The 27,174-nt window shown below is 40.4% G+C and overlaps 1 protein-coding gene and 1 long non-coding RNA gene across 3 annotated transcripts in view; one reads left to right on the top strand and one right to left on the bottom strand.

Annotated features, from left to right (window-relative positions):
• MTNR1A (melatonin receptor 1A) overlaps nt 1-27,174 on the top strand; it is a 70,778-nt gene that overhangs the window by 20,042 nt on the left and 23,562 nt on the right. The gene's annotated exons all lie outside the window — the stretch shown is intronic.
• Nucleotides 26,634-27,174, bottom strand: part of LOC307223776 — a 66,817-nt gene continuing 66,276 nt past the window's right edge. The window contains exon 3 of the long non-coding RNA XR_013842269.1: nt 26,634-26,678. This is a non-coding gene — a long non-coding RNA (uncharacterized lncRNA). The remainder of the gene's footprint in view (nt 26,679-27,174) is intronic.

The raw sequence follows: 27,174 nt of genomic DNA, 5'->3' as shown, positions 1-27,174 counted from the left end.
TCCAGAGACAGGGTCTTTTTCCTGGTGGCACCAGCTATAGAGCTTCCTCCCTGGGCAGGTGTTTCCTTTGGTGCTGTCTTTGAGGCCCCAGACAAAATCAGTCCTGTTACATTCTATCTTTGTAAATACATTTAAACAGTATGGGGTGCCCTTTTCATGAGCTTTCTGCTGTTCAACTGTCATTTAATTGGGATCTATATGTGCTGATTCTATCATTTTTATTAGATGCCTTCTATCCTATGGTTTTTATCTTTGTATTTTTGTTAGGGTTTGTTTAAGCTTCATTGTAAGTCACATCGAGGCCATTTGGCAATAAAGTGAGACATGCATAAGGATTTGTGGAGGGACATTTTAATGCCTACATTGTGATGCTTCCCTCTATGAATGTAAACATTTGTAAACATGTTTATTTTTTAATGTTAATGTGTTTTTTAATGTTAACGTGTTAACCTTTTAAAAAAACTTTTGAGAGTTACACTTTGCACAAGTGAGTACAATCAACAAAGTCTAGTTGTCATTTGAGTCTGTTGCAATCAATAGACCTTAGTAGGAATGATGTTTCACTCCCTTGCTTTCAATAGCAGTTAGTCACAATTAGCCTGAAGTGAATCATGCCCTTGATCTCTTTCCTACTTTTTATCCGCATTTATGTTACCCTTTCTGCTTTTCTTTTCCATGTTTTGTTGTTTAGGGAAGTTTTTAATGTTTGATGTTTTCACGTGTTTTTAATATTCTGTTGGAAGCCGCCCAGAGTGGTTGGGGAGACCCAGCCAGATGGGCAGGGTATAAGTAATAAATTATTTCATTCATTCATTCATTCATTCATTCATTCATTCATTCATTTTATCAGTCCCTGTTTTTGTAGCCCCACTATGCCATATGCTAGTAAGTGGTCTTTAAGCCTTGTAGAAGAACAGCAATCTCTTTGTTTACTATTTCCTAACCTACTAAACGACTCAGGGGGCAAGGGTGAGACACATTTTATTTTGTATTTGGGTCGTGAACAGATTCAAGGTGGGAACTTGCTCAGAGTAGCTTGTGGCTGCCTCTGTTCTGCTAGCAACAGTTTAAACAGAGTGCTCACCACCAGTGGGTGACATGGTGGGGTGACAACACTTACCTGACCTTCTGGCAGATGAGTGATGGCCATTTATCAAGAGGGCGATGACAAGGTGGCGGGGAGATCAGTGCAGTGCAATCATATTGGCAGGAGTGCCAGCTTGACTCCACCAGTGTGTTTGCACCGTACCAGCCTCCTTGCTGCCTCTCCCCTCGCACTATGTAGCAGTGATTTAGCTGTCGGGAGGTCAGGTAAGCCCTGCCACCCTATCCTACCATCTGGTACTGGTGCTCACCTAGTTTAGTAACACACTTTTTGAATTATTCACTCTTCAGTTCAAAATATTTGTATCCCTCACACCATTGTCAACTTTTATTTTTAAAAAATGTTGCAGTTCATACGACCTTCTCATTAAAGAAATGTTGTGTATATTTCCAGGCCCTGAATGACATTAGAATCAATAAGGGGTTTCAAAATTTGATTAGCATAGCAAAGTTCCTTTAACTCTCTTATCTCTCAGTTGGTGGTGGTGGTTTTTCCCATTCCAAACACTTAACTTGTTTTCAAATGCTTAAAATCATTTTTAACAACTCAGAGTCCAAAAGTTTATCTTGGGCATAAAATTTTGTTTGAAGCGCTTCTGTATATGTATGAAATGTATTACAGATGCAACTGATGCAACATCAGACATTAAAGACAATCTTTTCAAAGGTAGAAATCATTGTGACATGACTCTTTCTCTTTGACCCGTCCTCGTTTAACTAGAAGCAAAGTTACTTGGAAATGGATTTTCCCGTTCTAGCTGTGCTCATAGTGTCTTGAATTGTGTGTCTCTCGTGAGGTAATTGCTCTGCATGTGCAGTTTGTTATGATAAATCTCTAAGTCAAGAAGACACTTAATGATGAGCTCATAAACGTTGGCCAAAGGGCCTGTGATGAGCCCAGCTTCGGGCAGCTTGTTCTTTTGTAGTCTTCTGTCAAGGGACAAGGGGATTTTACCACACATCAGGTGCAGCTATGTGCTAAAATGTACATCTGTATCCATCTCCTGTCTCCACAGTCACTGCGGCCCATTTTACATAATGTATTTGTGGTGTAGGTATTTTACCTTGGTAAACAGATTGTGTAAGAACTTTCCATGTTGCTATCAGTGGTCCTGATGGCATCAGCACGAGAGTGCGTATGTGATGAAGGAAATCCATGGATATAGTTCCACATTATGGAAAAGATATGTGTAGATGTAGTTTATTAATGCTTGGGCCATCGGCTATTCACATATAAGACAAATAAGTAAAGTACAAAACCCAACAGGATAAAATACTGCAAAAAAATCAAATTGCTAGGAGTGGACACAGTTGTTTTTTGTGGCAACGAAGGATACGTAAACTTTCATCCCAAGACCATGCTTGGTCCTGTCAAAAGTTGAAGATAAAGGAATAAAGAAGGGCAATCTAAGTGTACCACATTCTTTAAGGCTTGGAGATTGCAAAAGTTTATGAAGGACAGTTGTGGTCCGCATTGTTCAACATGGCAGCCAAACAAACCAACCCAAAAGATCATGCTGGTGACACAGGTGCTCAGTCATATTGCAATGACTGGAAAAGGAAGCAGCGTGGGAATGTACAATAAAGGGGATGGGGAATTTGAGGCAAGTGCTCCCGTCTTCCCTATCTGCCTTTGGGGCTTGCTTGAGGTAGATTGATCTATGCACTTTGAGAACTACAGTGGTACCTCGAGTTACAAACACCTCAGGTTACAAATGCTTCAGGTTACAATCTCCACTAACCTGGAAGAGTTACCTCAAGTTGAGAACTTTGCCCCAGGATGAAAATGGAAATCATGTGCTGGCGGCGCAGCAGCAGCAAGAGGCCCCATTAGCAAAAAGCACGCCTCTAGTTAAGAACAGTTTCAGGTTAAGAATGGACCTCCGGAATGAATTAAGTTCGTTACTAGAGGTACCATTGTATTCTGTCTGGAGTACATGGTTATATGGTAAGCCATGCTTTAATTCTGATTTTTTTGGCTACAGTATTATAGTTAATTTATTCATACACTCTTAGAATGAGGAGATGCATTTAATAAGTTAATGAGCTGTTAGAAACTTTTGGATAAATCCTATTGCTCCTATGCTGTATGAAAAATGAAGGGTGTGATTGAAGCTTCAGAGTTTATCATTATCACTGCACAATGGAATTTGGGAACACAAAATTCATCTAATTCTTACAAATGGCAAATCATCGTCTGTATGTCTTCTCTGCTGTTGCTGTTGCTGCTGCTACTAAATAATAGTAGTAATAATAATACAGTGGTACCTCGCAAGACGAATGCCTCGTAAAATGAAAAACTCACAAAACGAAAGAGTTTTTCATTTTTTGAGTTGCTTTGCAAGACGGATTTCCCTATGGGCTTGCTTCGCAAGACGAAAACGTCTTGCAAGTTTGTTTCCTTTGTCTTGCAAGTTTGTTTCCTTTTTCTTAAAACCGTGCATTCACTTCGAGGAGCAACTCATAGCATGCGGTGTGGTAGCCTTTTTTGAGGTTTTTGAAGACTTTGGTGATTTTTGAAGCTTTTCCAAAGTCTGTGCTTCGCAAGACGAAAAAATCGCAAGACGAAAAAACTCGCGGAACGAATTAATTTCGTCTTGCAAGGCACCACTGTAATAATAATAATGAGCCTGTACTATGTGCTTTAGTATGTGAAGCATGCTGAACATTCATTAGATTGGCATAATCCTTACAGCAGCCCAATGTGTCAGTATAATTTTCACTATATTATAAATGAGAAGCAGAATAGCTTAAGGCCCCCTCGTGGGTTCACAGCAGAGTTGAAATATGAACGGAGGGTTCCCCAAATCATAGCTGAGTCTCTTAACTAAGGAACCATGTACAGTACCACTGAAAAATAACAGAAAGGTTTCTATGAATAAGATAATAAAAGGGAGCCTGTGGGCTGGATCTGAAGGTTTTCTTCCTCTATTAGAAGAGGTTTTCTTCAATGGAAAGAGTCTTCCATTGAGAGAAGGAGTCATCATGCTAAGAGAATGAGACCTTTTATCAGAGGGAAGACTCCTTCCACTTGAGGAATGGAAGGATGTATGCTATGAAGAGGCGTAGGAATGGTTGTATGGAATTTCAGAATGAATAACTGCCAAATAAATCAGCCATCCTCAGGACTTGGCACAGATTTTTTTTTTTCTTGCTCACTGATGTTCAGTTTAGCTGATCAATACCATCCTTTTTGTTAGCAAGACCATGTCAGCTGCATTCGAATGTTAGCTCTATTAGAGTAGGTATGGGAAATTGTTAGGTCCCCAGATCTTGCTGAACCAGAACTCCCATTTTCCCTGGCCATTGTCTGTGTTTGTGGAGGGACAAAGTTTCCTCACACCTGGGTTAGAGTGTCACAATACGAAATTCTGTGAAATGAGCAGGTATCTATCAATCAATCAATCAATCAATCAATCAATCAAATACCTTTATTGGCATCACAGTTTCAAGTAACTGGAATATTAAAATGACAAGGGTGAAGCTATCAAGGGTTATATGGTCACAAATGAGCAGGTATTTATTTGTACAGTTAGTATAGGATCGCATGCCTGGGGGTTTTCCTCAGCACTGTGTTGCTGTTTTAATGATGCAATGATGAAATTGTCTGACTGAATATTCCCAGTTCTTGAAATCAGTTGAAGTCACTGATTCCTCATTATCATTGCCAATGGCAAGATTTCACTAGTTTATTGGTCCTTTTATTTTTATGGGCATTTTTGCAGGTAAAGTTGGCTGTGACTGATATCAAGCATGTATCCGACCTGTTTCCTGACTGAATAACCAACCAAGAGGCATCTTGTCACAGGAGTAGCAGGCACTAGGCTCAGTTATTCGCTAGCTCTGAATTGGACCACTGCAAATGAATAAGGTAGTCAATTCCTTAAGTCCGCTAGCCATTTCCAGGTAGATTTAATCCTGTGCTTCACAAATCCATTATAATTATTTTAAGGAGAGGTAACAGAAACTTGTGGGACGTGGGTGGCTCTGTGGGTTAAACCACAGAGCCTAGGACTTGCCGATCAGAAGGTCGGTGGTTCAGTCCCCGCGACGGGGTGAGCTCCCATTGCTTGGTCCCTGCTCCTGCCAACCTAGCAGTTCAAAAGCACGTCAAAGTGCAAGTAGATAAATAGGTACCACTCCGGCAGGAAGGTAAACGGCATTTCCATGCGCTGCTCTGTTTCTCCAGAAGTGGCTTAGTCATGCTGGCCACATGACCCGGAAGCTGTACGCCGGCTCCCTCAGCCAATAAAGCGAGATGAGCGTCGCAACACCAGAGTCGGCCACGACTGGACCCAATGGTCAGGGGTCCCTTTACCTTTACCTTTACCTTTAACAGAAGTTTGGCGAGTGAGCTGGACACAATCTGTGTTCAGTGCTCCAGGATCTTCTCACAGCTTCAGCTAAGATATTTATTAAGACTTGTGCCAGAAAGATACAGAAATGAGACTTTGATTTTAAAAGGGGGGGGGGGGAGAGCACAAAATTACTTGTTTAACAGAAAGCCTAAAGTAGCTGTTTCACCTTATACAGCAGGGTATTTTTGCAGGCTAAGCCTGGATTCCATGAGTGGGAGAGGACAGAATCCCTTTGGGACAACAAAGGTGGATACAAGACATTTCCCAAATCATGTTCTGTGCCAGGAGGGAAGGGTTGGTGGGACAGTGGCTGGATTCAAGAGATGTTAAACCTTGCTTGGGATAACACTTGCATAGGGCAGGGATGGGGAACTTTTGGCCCTCCAGATGCTGCTGAACTAGAACTCCCATCATTCCTGGCTATGGGTCATGCCCTCCGGGGTTGTAATTCAGTAACATTTGGAGGGACAAGGTTCCTCACACCTGACATAGGAGACCAGCTATTAGCTCCTGCAAATTTTACTAATCCAGGCAAAACAAAAGGAAAGAATCCATCTCTGGGCTTCTTGCTAGTCAAGAGACAATACAATATCTCTGTATATTTGAAAGAGAGAAACACACACACACAATGTCTGTGTGTCTGCTCGCTTATGAAATTATGGCCGAGGGTGTTTCTACCAGTTTTGGTTAAGAAAAGCTGTTTTATTCTCCCCATACTGCATGAAAAAAATGGCAAAGCCATCAACATCTCTTACAGGTTTATCTGACTAGATCAGGCCCTGAATGAATAAACCAAAGCCAGATGTAAAGTATGAGTCTCAAAATCCCTTAATGCTGAGTATTTAACTAATAACATCTTTAAGGACTCTGTTGTACTCATAGAGGGATTAAAGAGTTAAGAAGGGAATAATGCATAATTATGGGTGAAACAAATCTGTGTTTGATGATCGAGTGGGAAAATAGAGGCAGTTATTCTGGATTAAGTAACGTGCACAAATACGTGCAGTTATGATAGAATCCTGTGAGTGGATTTTTTCTCACAGTATGTTTATTTGAGTGATGGAGTTGTGACACACATCATTAAACAATGCTGTTCAAGATGAAAAAGAGATTTCTTAAGAAAGAAGTCACATCATCAAACACATAGCTTTCAGCAGCTCCAGCCTGGCCAGCTAGTTTTCTTCTCACCAGCTCTATAAATAACCCATTTGGAAATCAAATGTGCCATCAAAAACAAGACCTCCACAAAGCTCGGTCTTTATGTTAAAAGGTTATATCTGATTGAGTCCTTTGTGGTAGAGGTCGCTCCCAGGAGAGTGCCTTCACCACTGCTGCTGTACTGCCATGCCAGCAAGGACTGTTGAAAGTAACTTTAAATATTGCAGATCACTTCATAATACTTAAGTATTTGCTGCACAGAGATGGCAGCAAAGCAATTTTGCTCTTGAGAAAGAAAGCCAGGGGCCAAGGATGCAATACGGTGGCCTCCTGTTAGGGACTGTTTGGAAGCAGAGGAATGGTGGGAGGAATCAGCTGGGGAATCGCCAGGGAAAGAAGGCTCAGGACCAGGGGAGTGTTGGTGGGAAACAATGAGTGGTCAGAAAGAGAAGAGGGAGAAGATTGGAAAGAGAAGGTGTTGGAAGCTGAAGAGATAACAGGGCTTATTGTGCTGGAAGAGTTGGTGGCAGAGATTCCAGAATCAGATGCAGAAGCTGAAGCAGGAGAGTGGAAGGAAGGAGGCCAAGAGGCAGAGATGAGACATGCTGGTGAAGAGTCACAATGTCTCCCCCTCCTGCTGCAACAGGCTCCCCTTCTCCCCTATCTCCCAGAACCAGAGAGTTTCCTTCCCTTGCTTGACTCAATTGACTGAGGCAGATAGACTCCAACTATAGATTCAGTCTATGCTCCCCACAGGGATGTCAGATACCAACTTTGCTGTCATTTCAGTGCCAAGTGACTATGTACTTGTTCACTTAGATACTTCAGATTTTCTGATGAGTGACTAGTTTTAGCTTCCCTTTGTTTCTTGATACTTTTAGAACAGGCATAGACAAACTCCGGCCCTCCAGATATTTTGAGACTACAATTCCCATCATCCCACCCTGACCACTGGTCCTGTTAGCTAGGGATGATGTAGTTCCAAAACATCTGGAGGGCCGGAGTTTGCCTATGCCTGTTGTAGAAACTTGCTTTTTGTTTCATTAATGGTTATTATTACTGTTTCCATCCCACTGGTATCAGTATTGAGCAGCGTGGCTTCTTGTTTATGTTTTAAAGAAATTAAATAGATGTTAATTGCAAAGATCAAATAGCTTAATTCAGGCAGGAAATCCATTTTTTGTTTCAAGGTTGTGTTATGTGTGTCTCCTTTCAAAGTTTAATATATATATTTATTTCTGTAATTGTATATTCTGTTGTGCATTCTGAATCACTTGACATCTTTATAGAGAAAACGTCTCCAGAGTATTTTCATTGGAATTATATCTGTTACACTCTTGGAATCCTACAATTCTATTAATCTGATACAGCAAAGTTGATCATTTTAGGAATGTAATGGTTAACAATAAGGCGTTTCAGATAATTGCTGTAAGCTACCCACTCATAATGTGATTACATTTCCAAATTGTTGGTACTGATGAATACAAAGACCACACTGGTAGTGATTTTGTAGCAGCACACCTCCAAGGAATTTTTTGTGTGCCAGTTCTAACTATGTCATCCTTTCTGTTATTGGCACCTAAACATATTTCTGCACAAAAATAATTAAATAAAATGTTTTAATAGTATTCTGTTTTCGAGTATGAGATTTTCATTAATCTGCTTCTTTAAAAATGAATGGCTCTGGCTGACTTTTAAGATTATCAAATCTGAATACTTTGACTGCAAGCAAAATTAGTCTTATAAGAGCTTTGCTTGAATCATAATAAATTAAGTCTACAAGGGAGGGAGTGGAAGTTCTGTAATATGCTTTCCTTAGCACATGTTTAGATTCTTCTCTCAATCCTGTTTTATCCTTTTCACTTCTCCCACACCTACTGCCCTCACTTCAAGAATTTGTATACCCCAGTTACTTTGCTAAGTAGTACTGTGTTTTTACAATGCAGACATAATGTTTGTTAAGATGTTAAAAGAAGGCCACAGGCTCTATCCTCTTTTCTCTTCTCTTTTATTCTCTCTGAACAAACACCCTTATTGTCAGTTTAAACCATGGTTTAGCATGGCATCTTCACTAGTATTAACCTAAAAAATATTGACGTAAGAGATCTTTCCTTAACCAGTGTTTGGGACAACTTTTGAAATACAGCAGCCATTTTGTGATATGCCATGCTTGCTCGGCAGCCATTTTGTGACTGGTGCTCAGGGCACTTTCTTAAAATTCCCAGATGTACCCATTCACCCAAAAAGGTTGGTGATCCCTGTTCTAAATTATGATTCAAGTATGCCAAGAAAGGAAAAAAGATTTTGAATCAGAAGAGATGGAGCCAGTGAATCTGAACCCCCACCAATCTCTTAAACCATGGTGAGAGATTACTAGCGTTCTATTGGCACCTGACTTGCCCCCTCCCGTCTCAAGCAATTTATTCTCACCCTTCTAGACCTGTGAATAATATGTAATAATTGCAACCTGCTTGTTCATTTGTCTCTCACTTTGGCTTAGTGACAATTGTGTGAATGATGTCATATTTAGCTTGACCTTAGTTTTGGAGTGTCTAGCCTTTGCTTCCCATCTCAGATAACATAAGGCATCATCATGGTGGATGGTAGGTCAATAGTGAACTTCAAAGACAGCACATCTAAAGTTCATGAGACCTGAAATGTGGATCTACCGTATTTTTCCGTGTATAAGACTAGTTTTTTAAAACTCCCAAAAAATAGGTTTAAAATTGGGGCTCGCCTTATACACGGGTAGTGCTGAGGGGTGTTTTCTTAATTTGGAGTCCCTCAAAATAGGGGGCGTCTTATACATGGAAAAATACAGTACAGTGGTACCTTGACTTACAGGTGCTTCAGGTTACAGACGCTTCAGGTTACAGACTCCACTAACCCAGAAATAGTACCTTGGGTTAAGAACTTTGCTTCAGGATGAGAACAGAAATCGTGCTCCGGTGGTGCGGCAGCAGCAGCAGGCCCCATTAGCTAAAGTGGTGTTTCAAGTTAAGAACAGTTTCAGGTTAAGAATGGACCTCTAGAATGAATTAAGTTCTTAACCTGAGGTACCACTGTAAACCCTATCTTTCTATGTCACCAGCAGTAGCTGAAACTAAAATTGAATACTTGAACATTCCAGATCGACACCCAGGGAAGCATCATAATACTGCAAGTGAAGCTTGGGCCAACCTCTCCGTGGCATGACAAATCCTCCCATGTAAATGTGGGTCTGTGCTGTTCACACGTGGGAAATGGGCCAAATGGACATGTGGTCACGTGTGGGTGCTTCTTGTCTCCATCTCTCACAGTTGCTTTTCTTCAATCCAAGTTCACTTCAGCTGAAAGTCCAATTGAAAAGAAACTGCCTAGAGGGATAGACTTCCATGTGAAAGCCATTGTATCAGGATGTGGTTTGCCAGTGCACCCCATTGCCCCTTTAAATTGTTGCAATGGGCCTACAAGAGGCAGAGGCACAGGAGAAGGCAGGCAAGAGGAAAGTCCTCTCTTGGGCTACAGTTTTCCCCATCCCATACCTCTTAGCTATTGTGGCTAGGGCAGTGGTTCCCAACTTTTTTTTGGCCATGCCCCACCTAAGCATCTCTAAAATCCTGATCCCCCCCCCAATGACATGTAATTCTTATTACTCAAAAAATGAACTCCTATTCATGTGGAGAAAGTGTGAAAGACCATTAACTTGGTCTAAACATGCTTCCAAATTGCCCCATGGGGCTAGGGGCTGATGGTAGCTGGGGGTCCAACAATGTGTCTCATCCATGGGGTAAAGGCATAGAACTGCTGCTGTCACATGTAGGATTGCTGGCTAAAGGACCTTAGATAGCGCCCTGAATGTTTCCCATTGCTTTGGTTTTCATTCTTTCAGTCACACTGCTTTTACACAAACTGTAAGAAAAATGCTTTAGAAAACTGTTGTGTAATTTTTGTATTGAATGATACCATTTGGATTGAATTTTGTGCTTTGTGAGGAAAAGGAACCTGATTGATTGTTAAGAGGGCTTCTCAGACATTGTGATTTGATGTCAGTGCTTGTGGTGGCTGGGCAGTAACAAATCATTGGCACTTCTCTCCTTTGCATTCCTGAGGCAATTATTTCTCTGCAAAGGACACAGAATTACACATTATTAACTGTGACTGGAGTCGGGAGGGGGGTTGTCTTTCAAAATTGCATCTGTAAGCTTCACATATATTTTCCCCAAATGGCTTATGTGTCAAATTGCTATATCAAATTGTGTAGGTCAAAACATAATCCCCAGCAATGATTAACTGTTTCCCTCAGCCTCTTCAGTGGTAATATTTCTAATAAGTGTTACCCTTAAGAATTAAACAAATGACTGTAAAGGAAATAAAGCAGGGGTGGTATTTTGCCTGAACAAAATGTTGTCAGAAAAAAGGTGTTTCTGGCCATAAACATAGAAACAAATTCAATTTACCTGCAATATAGTGTTATTATGACAGGACCTTAATAAAAGTGCTTATTGCTTTCTTTCAGTGAGAGGGGAAATCTGCTATAGCTAAGCTCTTTGGATATAGTAAATAAATAAATCTCATTGTGTTTAATGTGATTTACTGCATTTCCCTGAGAGTAAGTACCATTGAATTAAATGAGGACTTTATTCTGAGTAGGCAAGTATAGGGTTGTTCTGTTAATTTTGCTTTAAGACTTCCCTTGTCACTGGAAAAGGGTCAGAGTGGGAAGGTGAAATATTTATTTAAAAATAACCAATTCAGCTGACAGTGAAATATAGTACCAGCCTTGGTGCTGTGCCAATTCCTTTTTATTTAATAGTGACAGTGATGGCAATATGCATAATGATATTCCATGATCTGACGTGTTGGGATTTTTCCTACACCAAAGCTTGACAGAAAGGCATGTGTGGGCATGAAACTATTATCTGTCAAAATGTCACTGGTATTTTATCAGAAAGATGAAAAACAGGTAGGTCCCATTAATTTTATATTCCTTTTCTGTGCTCCAGACTTTTGATCTGTAGTTCTATTCTTTTGTAGTTGCTGTTTTTTAATTATGGTATGTTGTAGCAACCTGCCTTCAACATTGTTTTTAAAAATGGATAGGTACTTTCCATGAACACTTTTAATGACTAATACAGTTTTAAAAGGCCATAAAAAAGAAGAAAAGTTGTCAGCTAGAGGACCATCAGTTGTTTGATAGTGGGGCTGCTGGGCAACTAGAAAGATCCAACCTACCAAGTGGTTCCTCTCCTCCCATCTTCCACTTCCACAAGCAGGGCTACATGGTATCATAAAGGCAAGTAAAACATGCCCTAGAGCCTTGACACAAGTGTCGTTAATGTATAGGAGAGATCAGGACTGTGGAAGGTATTTAAGCTGGTTTGCTGACCATTTGTAATTATCTCCTGACTCTCAATAGTGCTTTCATTTCTGACATGTTACTGAAGAGTTTTCAGCTGCTTTTAGGATTTGTAACCCCAGCTGAATGTTGTTTCATTGCTCATATTGGCAGGGAATTTCAGAATTCTCTTTACTACAGTGGTACCCTGGTTCTCAAATGCCTTGGTACTCAAAACAACTTGGAACCCAAACACTGCAAACTCGGAAGTAAGTGTTCCGGTCTGCAAACTTTTTTTGGAAGCTGAACGTGCTCCATTTTGAGTGTTATGCTTCTGATTTGAGAGCTGCACTTCCGTTTTGAGTGCCACACTTCCATTCTGAGTGTTACGCCGGGGTCTGTCTGTTTTTTGTTATTTATTATGTGTTTTGGTTTTTGTGGCTTTTTGCTTTTGTGACTTTGTGGAACCCAGTTCAGCTACTGATTGATTGATTGATTGTGTGACTGCAGTACATTGTTTATTGCTTTCATTTTATGGATCAATGGTCTCGTTAGATAGTAAAATTCATGTTAAATTGCTCTTTTAGGGTTGTTTTTAAAAGTCTGTAACAGATTAATCCATTTTGCATTACTTTCTATGGGAAAGCTGCCTTGGTTTTGGAATGCTTTGGTTTTGGAACAGACTTCCGGAACGCATTAAGTCTGAGAACCAAGGTACCACTGTATGTTGTGATTTACAGGTATTTTAAGCTGTATGTATAGTATGCCGTTTTCCACTACAGGATGGAAAGGAACAAGCTTGTTTTGTTCTCCTCAACTCAGTGACTGCTAGTCTCTGTCTTTCCTTTATTATTAACAAATTGATTTTTTTAAAGAGCAGAAATCTTTCAGGACATTAGTAGCTATACAACCTTTAGAAGACATCTGAAGGATGCCCTGTGTAGGGAAGTTTTTTAAAATGTTTTACTATGTTTTTAAAATATGTTGGAAGCTGCCCAGAGTAGCTGGGGCGACCCGGTCAGATAGGTGGGGTATGATGATGATGGTGATGATGATGGTGATGATGATGATGATGATGGAATAGGACATCAAGTCCACAAATATTCATCACTAGACTGTTATATATAGGATGCATTTAGCACAATAGTAAGAGATATAGTGGCATAATAAAAAATACTTCCAAACATGCTGTGTCTGTTATATTTCCGCAGTCTGTAAGAAATATTTATACTGTCTCTTGAGATAGATGAAGCCTGAAAGGATTCAAGAGCCCAGATGGAGTGCTTCAGACTGAAATATTAAATGCAGCAGAACTCTAAATCTATCAGTCAATCAGAGTGATGTTTTATTTATATGGACTCAGGTCCTTTCTAGATCATCATTTTATGATGCAATGAATACATAGTTGTGAGTCAGTTGTTGTGAGAGATAATGCCTTTCCCTTGACTAATGCATTTGTTGGAGGGATATCACATTTTCCCCAGCACTCAAGCTGTAATGAACTGTAATATTTGGGGAAAGGAAAAAATAGAGCATAGATCATCTAGCTAGCCCTCTTCCTTGGCCAATTCATTGCAAGAGGTTGAGATATTATTGTAAACCCCTGCTAGGTCCAAGTGAACACTGCTTTAGCACTCAGTAAAATCTCTCTGTGTGTGTGGCTAAAAGGGCAAAGCAGATATGACTCCCCCCCCATCCCTTTTTATTTCTTGGCTGTTGTGAATTCTTAATCACTGGTTTCACATCTAGAACAATAGCTTTTGATAGCACCACTGTCTTCAGCTGACAATTATGGAGCTTCTCCAAGCACAAATAAAAAATGTTCCTTTGTGCATCAAAGAGATGATGGGGAAAGGGAAGGAATACAAAGAAAATGAAATCTAGGGAATGTGGAAAAGACATCTTTCAGAACCTTCTACTAGTCATCAACATGATTATAATTCTGTGTGATTACATTGAAGTTGAAGAAAAGGAAGTTGACATGCTCCTTTTTATACTTGGTGTAGTATAGCTTTGAAAAATGAACAAGTTTTGAGCTGTAATTGGTTCGAATCCCCACGATGGGGTGAGCTCCAGTTGCTCTGTCTCAGTTCCTGCCAACCTAGCAGTTCGAAAGCACATCAAAGTGCAAGTAGATTAATAGGTAGCACTCTGGCGGGAAGGTAAACAGCATTTCCGTGTGCTGCTCTGGTTCACCAGAAGTGGCTTAATTATACTGGCCACATGACCCGGAAGCTGTACGCTGGCTCCCTCGCCACTAAAGCGAGATGAGCACTGCAACCCCAGAGTCGTCCGCGACTGGACCTAATGGTCAGGGGTCCCTTTACCCTTTACCTTTAAGGTTGCCATTTTATTTCTGTAACCCGTTTCCCAAGGTGTAGTGTTTATATATTTAAATTTAAGTTAAAAAATATTACACTAAAAATACAAACGTATAAACCAACATGTACATGCAGATCCTGCTGTCAGAACCTTTGGAGGTTAACTTGTCATCCGCTTTTCCATAGAAATACTATTATCTCTATTCACACAGCTATGAGAAGATGGGTCATTAGTGATTTACAGAGAATACATATATTTGTCCTGCCCCCAACGAGACATAATATGGCCAGATCCAGTTCAACTTTGAAATGTAAAATATCAAAAATTACTCTGAATACCTCATCCCAAAACTTATGAATATTAAGCTTTAATGCATTGCCCTATTAACAAGAACTCAGAATGTGGCTTTCCCCACTGTCATGGGAAATAATACTTGTCACTAGAAAAGGAAATGTGAATTGAATGAGGTCATTGGCACATTAGTAGAAATAAGGAAAACATTTTAGTATTGTTCATTTACAAAAGAAGGCCTGAGTTCTTCGTGGATACCTTTTGGGTCACAGCCTGCTCCAGCCTGAATTTGACACAAGTAGAAAGGATCTATTTCTCTATTGTCATAAGAATGTTCTGCCCATAAGCAAGTTTGTCAAACTACCCACAATAGTCATTAACTGGGTCTTTTAAGATAGATGTACATGGCACTAAGCCAGCTATCTCTACATCTTCCATTGAATGTCTATTGTGTAAAGGTCCAGTGGCTTAAAAAAGTTAAATTATTTCTCCCGTACCTCTCTGTGCAATATGTGTTTATGGCTTATTCTTTTTTAAATGAACATTGTTTTAAAAAAACATGGTGAGGTCACTATGGGAATAGTATAGTTCTAGCTGATAGTCGTGCACTGCCCTCAGTCTGGTATGTGAAAATCTTGCTCATGGCAAGCAAACTATGCCAGGGATTCAGGGAATGCTCTGATTCTGCCATGTAAGATAATGCCGCTCTAATTCTCATTCTACTTACACATTCCAAGCATAATCGAACCAACCAAAAAGAAACATGATTATTTCATTTGTGTGTGTGTGTGTGTGTGTGTGTGTGTGTGTGTGTGTGTTATACCCCACTCATCCATGAGCAAGCCTATTCCACTCCAGCCTATAGGCTGAGCGCTGAGAAATTTAACACAACCCAGTTCTGCAAATTTCAGCTTGCTTCTGATGGATCAGCCTGTGTGATACCACCAAGAAACCTCCTTCTCTGTTCTTGTATTTCCTTTAATAAAAGGCAACCCCACAACAAGCAGGCAAAAAGAATGAACAAACCATCACATGCCACTTTTAAGACTGGAAAAGAAAGGCAGTCCTCCTGAAGAACAGTGGGCACAAGCAGGTGGCTGAGTCAGCACTTTGATTCACCGCTTTGTGTGTCTGCTATTACCATTGTGATTCGAAGCTTGAGCTTTTGATGCAAACTCTGTTTCTCCCTTGTATGTCTTCATTCTTTGTCGATTTAAACCCAAGGGGAGTCTCTTATGTTGTTCAAGGTGGGGTTACCTTGACAACATCATGGTACAGTTCAGCGTTGCACTCCAAGTTTCTAAAGGCTGATTTGGTCAAAGCTGCAGTTAACTTTTTTTTCTTGTATCTTTCTTCATAAAGACTCATTTCCCCCCACTTATATACATACTAATTTGCATTAATATGGAGTGTGCTATATTTGCACATCAGTAGCACCAGGAAAAAACCCAAAACTTTCATGATTTTCCACTGGTTTAAATGATTTGCATACCCTTCAGCTAAATTCATTTCAAAGTTGTACAAAAAGAAAACAACAAGGTTTGTTTTATGTTTGATAAACAAGAGGCTTGCAGGGCTGAAAAGTGCTAGCCAAATCTGCAAACCCTTTCTAAAGAGACGGGAGGTATTCCATCACAACAAATGTTAGCAATGTTGACTTTGTCCCTCAACCCAGAAAACACATTTTCACATTTATATGTTTCTAAACAGTGCATGCACACACAAAAATAGAGTCGAAATGCTCTTTCTCCTAATCCAGGGGTTGCCAGTGTGGTGACTGTGGGTATAATTTTGTGGTTTTATGTTGTGAACCGCCCTGAGACCTGTGGGTATAGGGCAGTATACAAATTTCATAAATAATATGTTTTTATCAAGGTTCAGACTGATTCTACAGTATCAGACTTTTTATGTAGATCCCTTTGAAAAGCTAAGTGTCTCTGTGTGTTCATATGCGTTCTGTGTTTGTGGGTGGGGAAAAATAATCCAGGGGAGCATGGAATGAAGTTATCAGAAAAGATGGCACCCACAGCACTTATTCAAAAATCGAAATGTTCCCATGGGTCAAAAGAGCCACTAGTCTGTGGTTGCCATGAGCCAGTTTGATCAGAAATGGACATAATCGTATCAATGTCACATGTGTAAAAAACTGGGTTACATTTTACATGAAAAGAAAGCTGATCTTTGTGATAGTCTACTATTTCAGGCTTGTATTTACAAATCTGTAGGTCTTAGCTATACTGTGCTTCAGTTATGGTTGGGAGATGGCAGAGCTGCATAGCAGGAGGTTTTCAGAAAAGTGTTTATCGTTATTGAAGCAAACCTTCCCAAAATAGACATGTGATATTTAATTAACACATGCACACTTTAATTATGGATTTTTCCACCGAACACATTCACAATATGTGCAGTCCTGCTGGTATATTTATCTTCAGACAGGATTTTGAAGGGATCCCCACCAAGCGCCTCAATCTGTTCTTCCTCTTTGGTGCCTTTTTCTTTTTCCTTAAAAAATAATCTATATGATTGAAATTAACAACAGCCTGCCAAAACTCTCCTTCAGTCTTTTCAATTTTTCTTCATTTAAATGATAGATTTGTCTCATTTAACTGTGTAATAATGGGTATTCAGGAAATAATGGTGCAGTGCGTTGGAGGTGAGCTCTTCTGTTGAATGTTTCGTCATACTCTCTATTCAGATCTGGCTTTAGATTGGGGTTTGTGTGTTTAGAAGTGTCGTGGCCCTATTTATTGGTGAGGATTCACCAATAATAATAATAATAATAATAATAATAATAATAATAATAATAATAATTTATTTGTACCCTGCCCATCTGGCTGGGTTTCCCCAGCCACTCTGGGCGGCTTCCACAAAGACCAAAAATACACTAAGATGTCACACATTAAAAACTTCCCTGAACAGGGCTGCCTTAAGGTGTCTTCTGAATGTCAAGTAGTTGTTTATCTCTTTGACATCTGATCTCCCTTTGTAAAGGGAGAGACCCATGTGGGTGGATTTAATTGGGCAGTATTGTTGCTGACCTTTGGTTTTAAAAAATATTGACTTCCTGGGTTGGGCTTGAGCCAGAGTCTAGGCAAGCTATCAAATGTAGTCAAGTCAATGAAGGGATGGATATGGCAAGTCATGAAAACTACTGGCCACAGCTCCATCATAGAGCACACATTTTTCAGGCAAAACATCCTAGGTTTAATCTCCAGCATCTCCAGGTAGGACTGGGGAAGACCCAAGGAAGCTTCCATCAGTCAGTTCAGATCAGCCCTGCTCAACCATTTGCCTTTTAGATGTTGATGGCTTACATTTCCCATTGCCCCTGACCATTAGCAATGCTGACAGGGCTGACGGGAATCACAGTAGAATAGAATTTTAGAGTTGGAAGGGACTGAAGTGCCATCTAGTCTAACCCCCAGCAATGCAGAAATCTCAGCTAAAGCATCCAACCTCTACTTTAAAAACCCCAATGAAGATACCTCACACTTCCCGAGGGAGTCCGTTTCACTGCCAAACAACTCTTAATATCAGAAAGTTCTTCCTAATGTTTTGCGGGAATGTCCTTTCATGTAACTTAAATCCATTGGTTTAAGCCCTACTCTTTGGAGCAGGAGAAAACAAGCTCGCTTCATATTCCATGTGACATCCCTTTAGATATTCCAAGTTGACTATCCTATCTCCTCTCAATTTCCTCTTTTCCAGTCTAAACATACCCAGCTCCCTCAACTGTTTCTCACACGGTTTGGTTTCCAGACCCTTGAACATCTCAGTTGTCCTACTGCACACTTTCTAGCTTGTCAATATCCTTCTTAAATTGTGACGACCAGAACTAGACACAGTACTCCAAGTGTGGTCTGACTGAGGCAGAATAGTACTATTACTTCCCTTGATCTGGACACTATACTTCTGTTGATGCAGCCTAGAATAGCATTAGCTCCCCCCCCTTTTTTTTTTTGCTGTTGTATCACATTGTTGTAGCCTAAATCATTTGGAGGGCGGAACACTAAGGGAGTCTGGTATAGTTACACCATTGGTCCAATATGATATACAGTGGTACCTTGGGTTACAAACTTAATTCGTTCTGGAGGTCTGTTCTTAACCCGAAACCGTTCTTAACCTGAGGCACGTTTTCGCTAATGGGGCCTCCTGCTGCCGCTGCGCTGCTGGCACGCAATTTCCATTCTCATCCTGGGGCAATGTACTGAGGTACTACTTCCAGGTTAGTGGAGTTTGTAACCTGAAGTGTTTGTAACCTGAAGCGTTTGTAACCCAAGGTACCACTGTAAAGGGAATCACCTGTGTCCAGAATGTGGATTTTACTGGGTTTCGGAAAACTGTAGCAGGGTGTGTGGTTTGCCAACCTAGTGGGCAGGCTACAAGCAACTGTTGGTACCTGGCTAAAGACAGAAGGGTTAGGGAGAGCCTGGCTCTGTAAGCAGAGCGCACTCTGGATATGATGGTTAGTTTTTATCTTCTTATTTTATTTTCTGATTGAGTTCCATAAGCCCAGCAACTGAGGCCTTGTCCTGTACTTGCAGTTCTATGAACTGGCATGCCCATATAGAAGCACATTTCTTTACATTGCAAAAAATAAAATAACAAAATAAAAACCACTTGATACAGCTTCTGTTTTACAGTCACTGGACAGCTGAGGCCATTATTTTTGCACCATTCAACCTGTCAGATTTCATTAGCTTACTGTCTACAGAGAACTCCCTCTACAACCAATTGCTTGTTAATTCATCTACAGCAAACTCTAAGGGAGTTCCCTAAAAAGCAATTTTAGGCAAAGTATTTGATTTATACATCCTTTGGCAGCACTTAGCCAAAGTTCAGCAAGCGTCAGATGTTTGCACTTGCTCACAAGAGCATTGTGAGATTATTTTCAAAATCTTAAACTGGGGTGTGGGAGAATCTGTTTATGGTCATTTGGAGTGGAAGATACCATGTTAGAATCTGTGCTTGCTTATAATATTCTGCAAGATACTCCACAGAAGTCCTCTTTGTCCTCCTAGAGTACTCATCTTCTGAAAATTGTTATTGATGTAATGCGACACAGTTAACTTTTTGTTTGAAAATTGTATGTCAGACCCAGAAGTGATTCATACAGAGTGTATTATTTTGGATTGTCACATAGAATCCAAATACATTTATATTAAATAGGGCGTTGTTTGGCATTTTTTAAAAAGCTTTATTTTTCATTATATCCCTCCCAGCTGTCTTCTACAAAGTATACTGAAAATAATGATAACAGATAGCAATTTGATTCTGTAATGGAAAGTTGAATACCAGAAATTGTTTGTGGCACATAATCCATTAGTTTCATATTGTTCCTCAGAGTTCTGACTAGTTCCCAGGTTCTTGTTGTTTTTAAATTGAAATCCCACCAATCAGCTGCTGGGCAGGGAAACAGAAGTGGGGAGTGAATGATGTCCAACGCTTCTGCAATCGCTACCAAACAGCTGATTGTAGTTTGCTTCTTTTAAAGTGATAGATGACCAGGAGGTTTCTTGGACTTGGCTGAACTCTGTGCACACAGCATCCAGGATGTGATGAGCCCTCATCCTGCTAGGGATATATGTGTGGACACAAATTTGTAGAGAATGTACAAATGGTAAGATATATGTATGGATGTAAATTTAGATATAACAACTATAATTTAAATAGAAATAATACAATACAATAATACCTCTCACCCTAGCAAAGAAGACTGTAACCAGCTGATCTGTGTACTGTATCTGCTTAGTCTGCTGTCCACCTGTTGGCTATTGAAGGGCCAGTTGAAAGCCCCTGCTGTTTTTTCCTCTGATTTTTTAAACTGAATTTGGATTGGACAACTCTTCAAACAGAGCATGCTTCCAGGCAGATGACTCTAATAAAGTTGAATACACAATCTCCCCAAGCTAAATAGGATTGCAACCTAATTCTGCCACTGAAATAAATAGCATTCCGGTTTGTGTGAATTGTGCATTTATATTTTGCTTTTTAATAGTTTAATAAGTGCTTAAAGGTAAACGTAAAAGGACCCCTGGCTATTAGGTCCAGTTGTGGCCAACTCTGGGGTTGCGGCGCTCATCTCGCTTTATTGGTCGAGGGAGCCGGCGTACAGCTTCCGGGTCACGTGGCCAGCATGACAAAGCCGCTTCTGGTGAACCAGAGCATCGCACAGAAATGCTTACTTGAGACTAAATACTTATCAATATCTTTGTATTTTCAATTGAAACATTACAAAAGGGTATGTGCATCTGTCTGCTGTAAAATGAAATGAAATACTCAGAATTAAACTTTTCCAAGAACATTAATATTAGCAGGAATATAACTGGAACAGTTCTAAATAATAATTTTAGGACAATTATCTCTCACTGATGTTCCCAGATTCCTGTTGAAAAAAAATGCAAGTCTTCACTGGCAGAAAGGGTGAACTAAAAAGATAGTTCATTATATAGTACTTATTTAGACACATCACATGTTTGATATTGTTCATTGATCTATGACTGTAGGGATCATTGAAAGAATTAAAACTCTGGAAATAATTTGTAGATGCTTGAGAAAATTCGACAAATAACTATTATAGGATTGTCATATATTAGGCTCTGATCCAGTAAATGTTTCCTACATTTTGCTTTTCTTGTTGTTTGATGGGTTTTGAAGATTAATTAGTGAGATATGACGGAACTGAATTCCCAGTATTATAATGATCAACACAACACTTTAGCTCTCAAACAGTTTCGGAGTAGCAGGTGAGGGTCAACAAGAATAGCATGGATCTGAAGTTGTTCAAAAGCATCCGGCTAATTATTGTTTGTATTCTTCGAGTGCTGGTATATTAATGGTTTACTTTCCACATGAGTGGATGTTGTTGCCTCAATCACCTCAGAACATTAGAGGCTTATCTGAACTTTGCAATGATGTGTTGTTTAATTAGGTATTTCCATGTATATTATGCCCTCAACTGAACATCCAAGGGGGGAAAGGATCAAAACATACACAAACATTCACTTACAAAAAGCCTGGAGGGAATACACACTTTATTAATCTTAGCAATATAGTGTGTGAGGAAAAAATGACATAGACTCTCTGAAACAGCAAAAAGGTAATCTGACCCATTTGTCAGGCTGCAATAGCAAACAGATGTTTAGGTTCATATAGCCTTTTTGGGATCCCCACGCTCTCCATAACCATCCAGGGGTCCTTTACCCATAGCACCCCCACCCTCCTCATAGCAGCTGTTTTCTTACCGGTACGCCCAGCAGTCTCTCAAAATCTGAAATGTGCTCACTGGTCCAAAAGGTTTGACGACCCCTGCTTTAAGCCACAATAGATATTTTTTAAATCTTAGTTTCTTTGAGGCCAGTGGCTGCACATTTGGGGCCCTCAGGAAGAAGATAGTTGGGGCTTAGCTTGTAGTTAAATCTGCCTTCTGACCTTTTCACAAAATTTCAGTCTTTAGAAAATCATTAAAATAATTGCTTAGAAATGCATTCAAGCAGCTGTAATTTACAGTATCAGTCACTAGAGGGGAAAATGGTCCACAGTTTTGGAATGAAGAACAATGCTAATACAGTGCTTTCCACCTTCCCCACTATTTCTGTGAATAGCAAACTAGGTATTTTAAATAGGACTTGCAAATGTTTTGAGACAAGGATGTCAAGTGATTGTTTAAATGCTTCATAACGTCGTAATATCGATGCATACCTCTGACCGCTGAATATGAAGCCATGTTGGTGCAGTGAGATTTTGTGTAGTTAAGCAGTGGGAAGTGGGCTGTGGGGTTCTTGTAGTCCCTCCCTGCTCCAGTACAAATCCCCCACTTCTCTTATTGGCTTTACCATAGTATTATGACTCCCCCAGTGCTGAGCATGGTTAACATTAAGCAGATACACTCTTAAGTATGGTTTGCCAGCTTGCTTCAAACCCTAGTTTCAAACTTTTTTAAAAAAACAGCAACAACATGGGAACCATGGTGAACTTTATTATTGCTCACACCAGTGAAGACATGAAACCATAGCAAAAGCCAACAAAGGAAAGGAGAGAGGAATGCATACCAGAGAGAGGAGGAGCAGGCAGTGAGGCCATTCATGAATGCAAAATGAACTGTCATTTCAGCCTCTTTGTATAGGCTGTGAATGAGCGCTCATCAATTTCTGCCTCAAAGCTTGCATAGCCTAAGTTTGAACAAACGGAATTTGGTTCAGTAAAAGGTGTGGTGTGAAATGGAACGGTATCAAAAGGACATCACCCTCCAAAACCTCCCAACGTTCCAGTTTTGTGTGTCCAATGCATTTCAGTCTTTTGACTTCTGTGTGGGTAAGATCATATTCCATTATCTTGGCCTTGCAGCTTCCAGAGGACATGTTCTTTCGAAAACTAAATGTTGATGAAAGACAACAGGAGTAGCTGGGCACAAGATATGGGCTGACTCTTACTCGGTGCTATCAGATGGGTTTTCCCATACCCACCAACTGTCCTGGAAAAAACGGGACATCCCATTTTTTTCTCAAGAGAGGATGGTGGCAAAAATGGCTGCTGTGATCTCACATAATTATGGGCCTGACTCTTGCCCCCAAGGAAATGCTTTGGGGGGGCAGTGATCTCATGTGGGTCATGTGACCTGTGTGGGTGTGTGGTCCTGGAAGATGGCATCCCAGTTTGTGGACACTTTGTATGGGATGGTATGATTTGCTCTATTCCATGGCTGATTTGCCCCCATATGAAGCAATGAATTATTCAGGTCCATGTACATGGTTTAAAAAGATGGTGAACTGTTGTTGTTTAGTCATTTAGTCGTATCCGACTCTTCGTGACCCCATGGACCAGAGCACGCCAGATGGTGAACTAGAAGGCATTAAAATGCTATGCATCAAGGTTGTTTTCTCAATAGATAGGAAAGATTTCTTTTTACAGCAAATTCCATTATCATGGTTGGAATGATTCCCTTTACTGGTCCTTCCTTTTTTTGTTTTATCTCACTTTTTGAGGTGTCTTGTGCCAATAGGATCACTGTCCAGTGCTAGATATCACCCTTCTGTGGCCAATAATGTTGGCATTATCAGCCGTTAGTTACTGACGTATTTTGTGCTTCTTTGCAAAAGGGCCACTTTTTAATGAAAAATCTTAGCTATCTTTATGGTATAATGCTAGAGCAATGCGTGGTACAGTTTCTGTATTGTTGCTGGTTGTGGTGTGCACTTAGTTTATTGTTAAGCATAGAAATAGTGGTGTTCAAAAATGGGTTCATCCCACTCAAAGACTTCCTGTAGCAGTTAGTGGTTTTTGTTCAGTGCACACATTAGGAGATTTTGATAAGGAGCTCTATTCTATTCCAGCAAATTATGTCCATGTAATCTGTAAGAAACTGGGAACATACATTTTGTTAATCTAGTAATAAAGATTAAGGGCAATTTAAAATGGATTAACCCGCATCCCACAAAATTGAACTCTTCAGTATGCAGTGTTGAGCTAGCAATTTTATAGCATTGAAAGTAATCCTCAATCAGCAAAAATGTCATTAAAAGAACTAGAGAATCTGCTTTTATAGAAAAAAATGAATATAACATTATTTGCAAAAATCTGCACTTTAATTCTAAATTTCCTTAATTCACAAATTAATACTCCGCCTCCCCCCCTGCTAGATCTTGAACAGAAATCTTCAATTAATTGCCCAGACCAAAATAGACTGTGACCTCAGTGAAAGCTATGGGTTCTTTTACAACATACACACCAATTCAGGACACAGTGATGATTGAAAACACCATTGGGGATCCCCAGTATCCATGGCTGACATTCTCACCTCCTCACCCATTGCAGAGATCCTCAATTGCAGCTTGAGAGCAAACCCTTTACAGGCAGTTTCCCATTCAATGTGATTGTGTATGAATGGGGAGCATGGTTTGTAGGTGCAAATGCTGGTGTAGAAAGAAAGTAAGGAAAAAGCTTTGGTGTAGGTCATTGGGAGCCAATGTGGTACCCTATGTGATACCCATCATCCTCTACCATTAGCCATGATGGCTGGGACTGAAACGTGTTGTACTGCAAAACATCTGCAGAGCACCATGTTGACAATCCCTGACCAAAGCTCCCTCCTTCCTTCCTTCCTTCCTTCCTTCCTTCCTTCCTTCCTTCTTTTCTACTCTAGCATTTAGACCTGCAAACTATTGGTATGACTTTCATTACAGCATGTTAAAAAGCAGAGACATCACCTTGCCAACAAAGGTCCGTATAGTTAAAGCTATGGTTTTCCCAGTAGTGATGTATGGAAGTGAGAGCTGGACCATAAAGAAGGCTGATCACCGAAGAATTGATGCTTTTGAATTATGGTGCTGGAGGAGACTCTTGAGAGTCCCAGGGACTGCAAGAAGATCAAACCTATCCATTCTCAAGGAAATCAGCCCTGAGTGCTCACTGGAAGGACTGATCCTGAAGCTGAGACTCCAATACTTTGGCCACCTCATGAGAAGAGAAGACTCCCTGAAAAAGACCCTGATGTTGGGAAAGATTGAGGGCACAAGAAGAAGGGGACGATAGAGGACGAGATGGTTGGATAGTGTTCTTGAAGCTACCAGCATGAGTTTGACCAAACTGCGGGAGGCAGTGGAAGACAGGATTGATGGCGTGTTCAACTAAACGAGTAAAAAACAAAAGGAAAGTGCAGTGCAATCCTACCTACCGGTATGTTTATTCAGAAGTAAGTCTTGTTGGGTTCAATGGGATTTACTTCCAGGTCAGTGTGCATAGAATTGTAGTCTCAATAATCACCAATATATCCTAGATTCAGGTAGGTGTTGGTCTGACACAGTCAAAATATATATATAAATAAAAAAATTGTTCAGTAGCATCTTAGAGACCAACTAAGTTTGTTCTTGGTATAAGCTTTTGTGTGCATGCACACTACTTCAGATACCAATACATACCAATATATCCTGTGAACTTGGACAGATGTGCCAAGTTGGGCCCAACAGTGGGAGGGGGGGCTGTTGCGTGTGCATGACATCACATGCACAATGCCCAACCCTCCATCAGGCCACATCTGCCGAGACGTGCTGGTGCCTGCCGGGATACTCTGGTGATCGCAGCGGGGGGTACAGAGGGTGAAAATCACCCTCCAAGCCTGCCTCCTGGTGGGCTGGACTGGCACTATGGTGATTGCAGCAGGGTGAGAAAATAACCCTCCGATCCTCCCACCCAGCATGGTGGCACTCACCTGGGGGGCAAGATGGCGGCCCCTCAATATTGGCCTCAAAATATTGAGAGGGCTGAAGCCACTTCTGCTCCCTACAGCTGGTGCCCCTGGAGTATGATCCATGGGACCCACTAAGAACCAATGTCTGGCTATGCTTATGTAGGATTGCACTGTGATGCAACTTCATGGGCCTTAGTTCTGAATACATGTGCATGGGATGATGCTATAAGGATGCAATCCTATGTACACTTAACCATGGATTAGTCTTATTTGACTTAAAGGGACTTGCTTCTGATGAAAGATTGGACTGTAGCTATCTGTAGTTCTAAATGTCCTCTAGTTTCTAAGATTTCAGCAAAGCCCTATTACATGAAGGCCATTTATCTGGAAATATTATATGTTCCCCCCTGCCGCTGCCCTTTTTGGGTGTTCCACACACTGCCTATTGCACATGCTCACTAGTTTAATGTTTTTCATATCATTTTTGGATAACAACATTAGTTAATTAAGATGATCAATTACATAAGCAGCACCTACCAAAAATACATCAGAAACGTTATACTGTTCCAGAAGACTCTCTCTCTCTCTCTCTCTCTCTCTCCCACACACACACACACACACACAGCTGAGAAATAGCCTTTCTACAAAATTGCTGAGGCCACATCACAGATTGAAAACCCATTTTAACAGCACCCAGAAGTAGCTTCCAAATCCAATTAGCCCTAACTATGACCTAGCTAATCCAACACAGTTCTTTAAAAAGGAGTTGTGTACTTTTCATTATAACTTCTTATTTCTTCTATAATAATATATCATATTTCTGCAAGTCTGCCTGGTTTCTACTCCTGAACTGCTTTTCTGGTGTAGCTGGACAAATGCAGATTACAGCAGGAGGTGGATGCAAAGCTGATAGACTGCGTTCAGGGAACCTGTATCTTTTTGCCTGCAAAAAGAGACTCCCATTAGATCCTTTGATGTTATGCTAAGAACTACCCAGAGGAATATCACAGACCTCCCCTACTATAAGGAGCCAGTAGGACTTTGACCTAAGTAGCCGTTATATTCACCCCAAATTCATCCCAGACTTCAGATTTATTCTAAAGACAAGTATCAAATTATCAAGCATCAAATCTCTAGTGTCTAACAGGCCAGGAAATAAATGGTCTAGAATGAATGTGGATATATGAAGGCAATGGAAAAAAATATGAAGTTTCCTATCCATTCAGCTACTGTCTATCTTTGTATCTGCCAACATCTTAAGAACACTTGCAGTATGATATTCTGCTCCTCACTCAATCCAAAAATACCGCCTGAGCTTTTTGATAAACAGCCAACTATCTGTGAGATTCTTTGTGCTTTTCAATTTCTGTAGCCTTTCAAGAGATGGTAGTTGCTTTCAGCTATGGAAGATTTTTTTTAAAAAAATAAATAAATCATAG

This window comes from Podarcis cretensis, assembly GCF_951804945.1.
Source record: "Podarcis cretensis genome assembly, chromosome: 9".
NCBI classification, from domain to species: Eukaryota; Metazoa; Chordata; class Lepidosauria; order Squamata; family Lacertidae; genus Podarcis; species Podarcis cretensis.
This window is presented reverse-complemented; position numbering and strand designations above follow the sequence as displayed.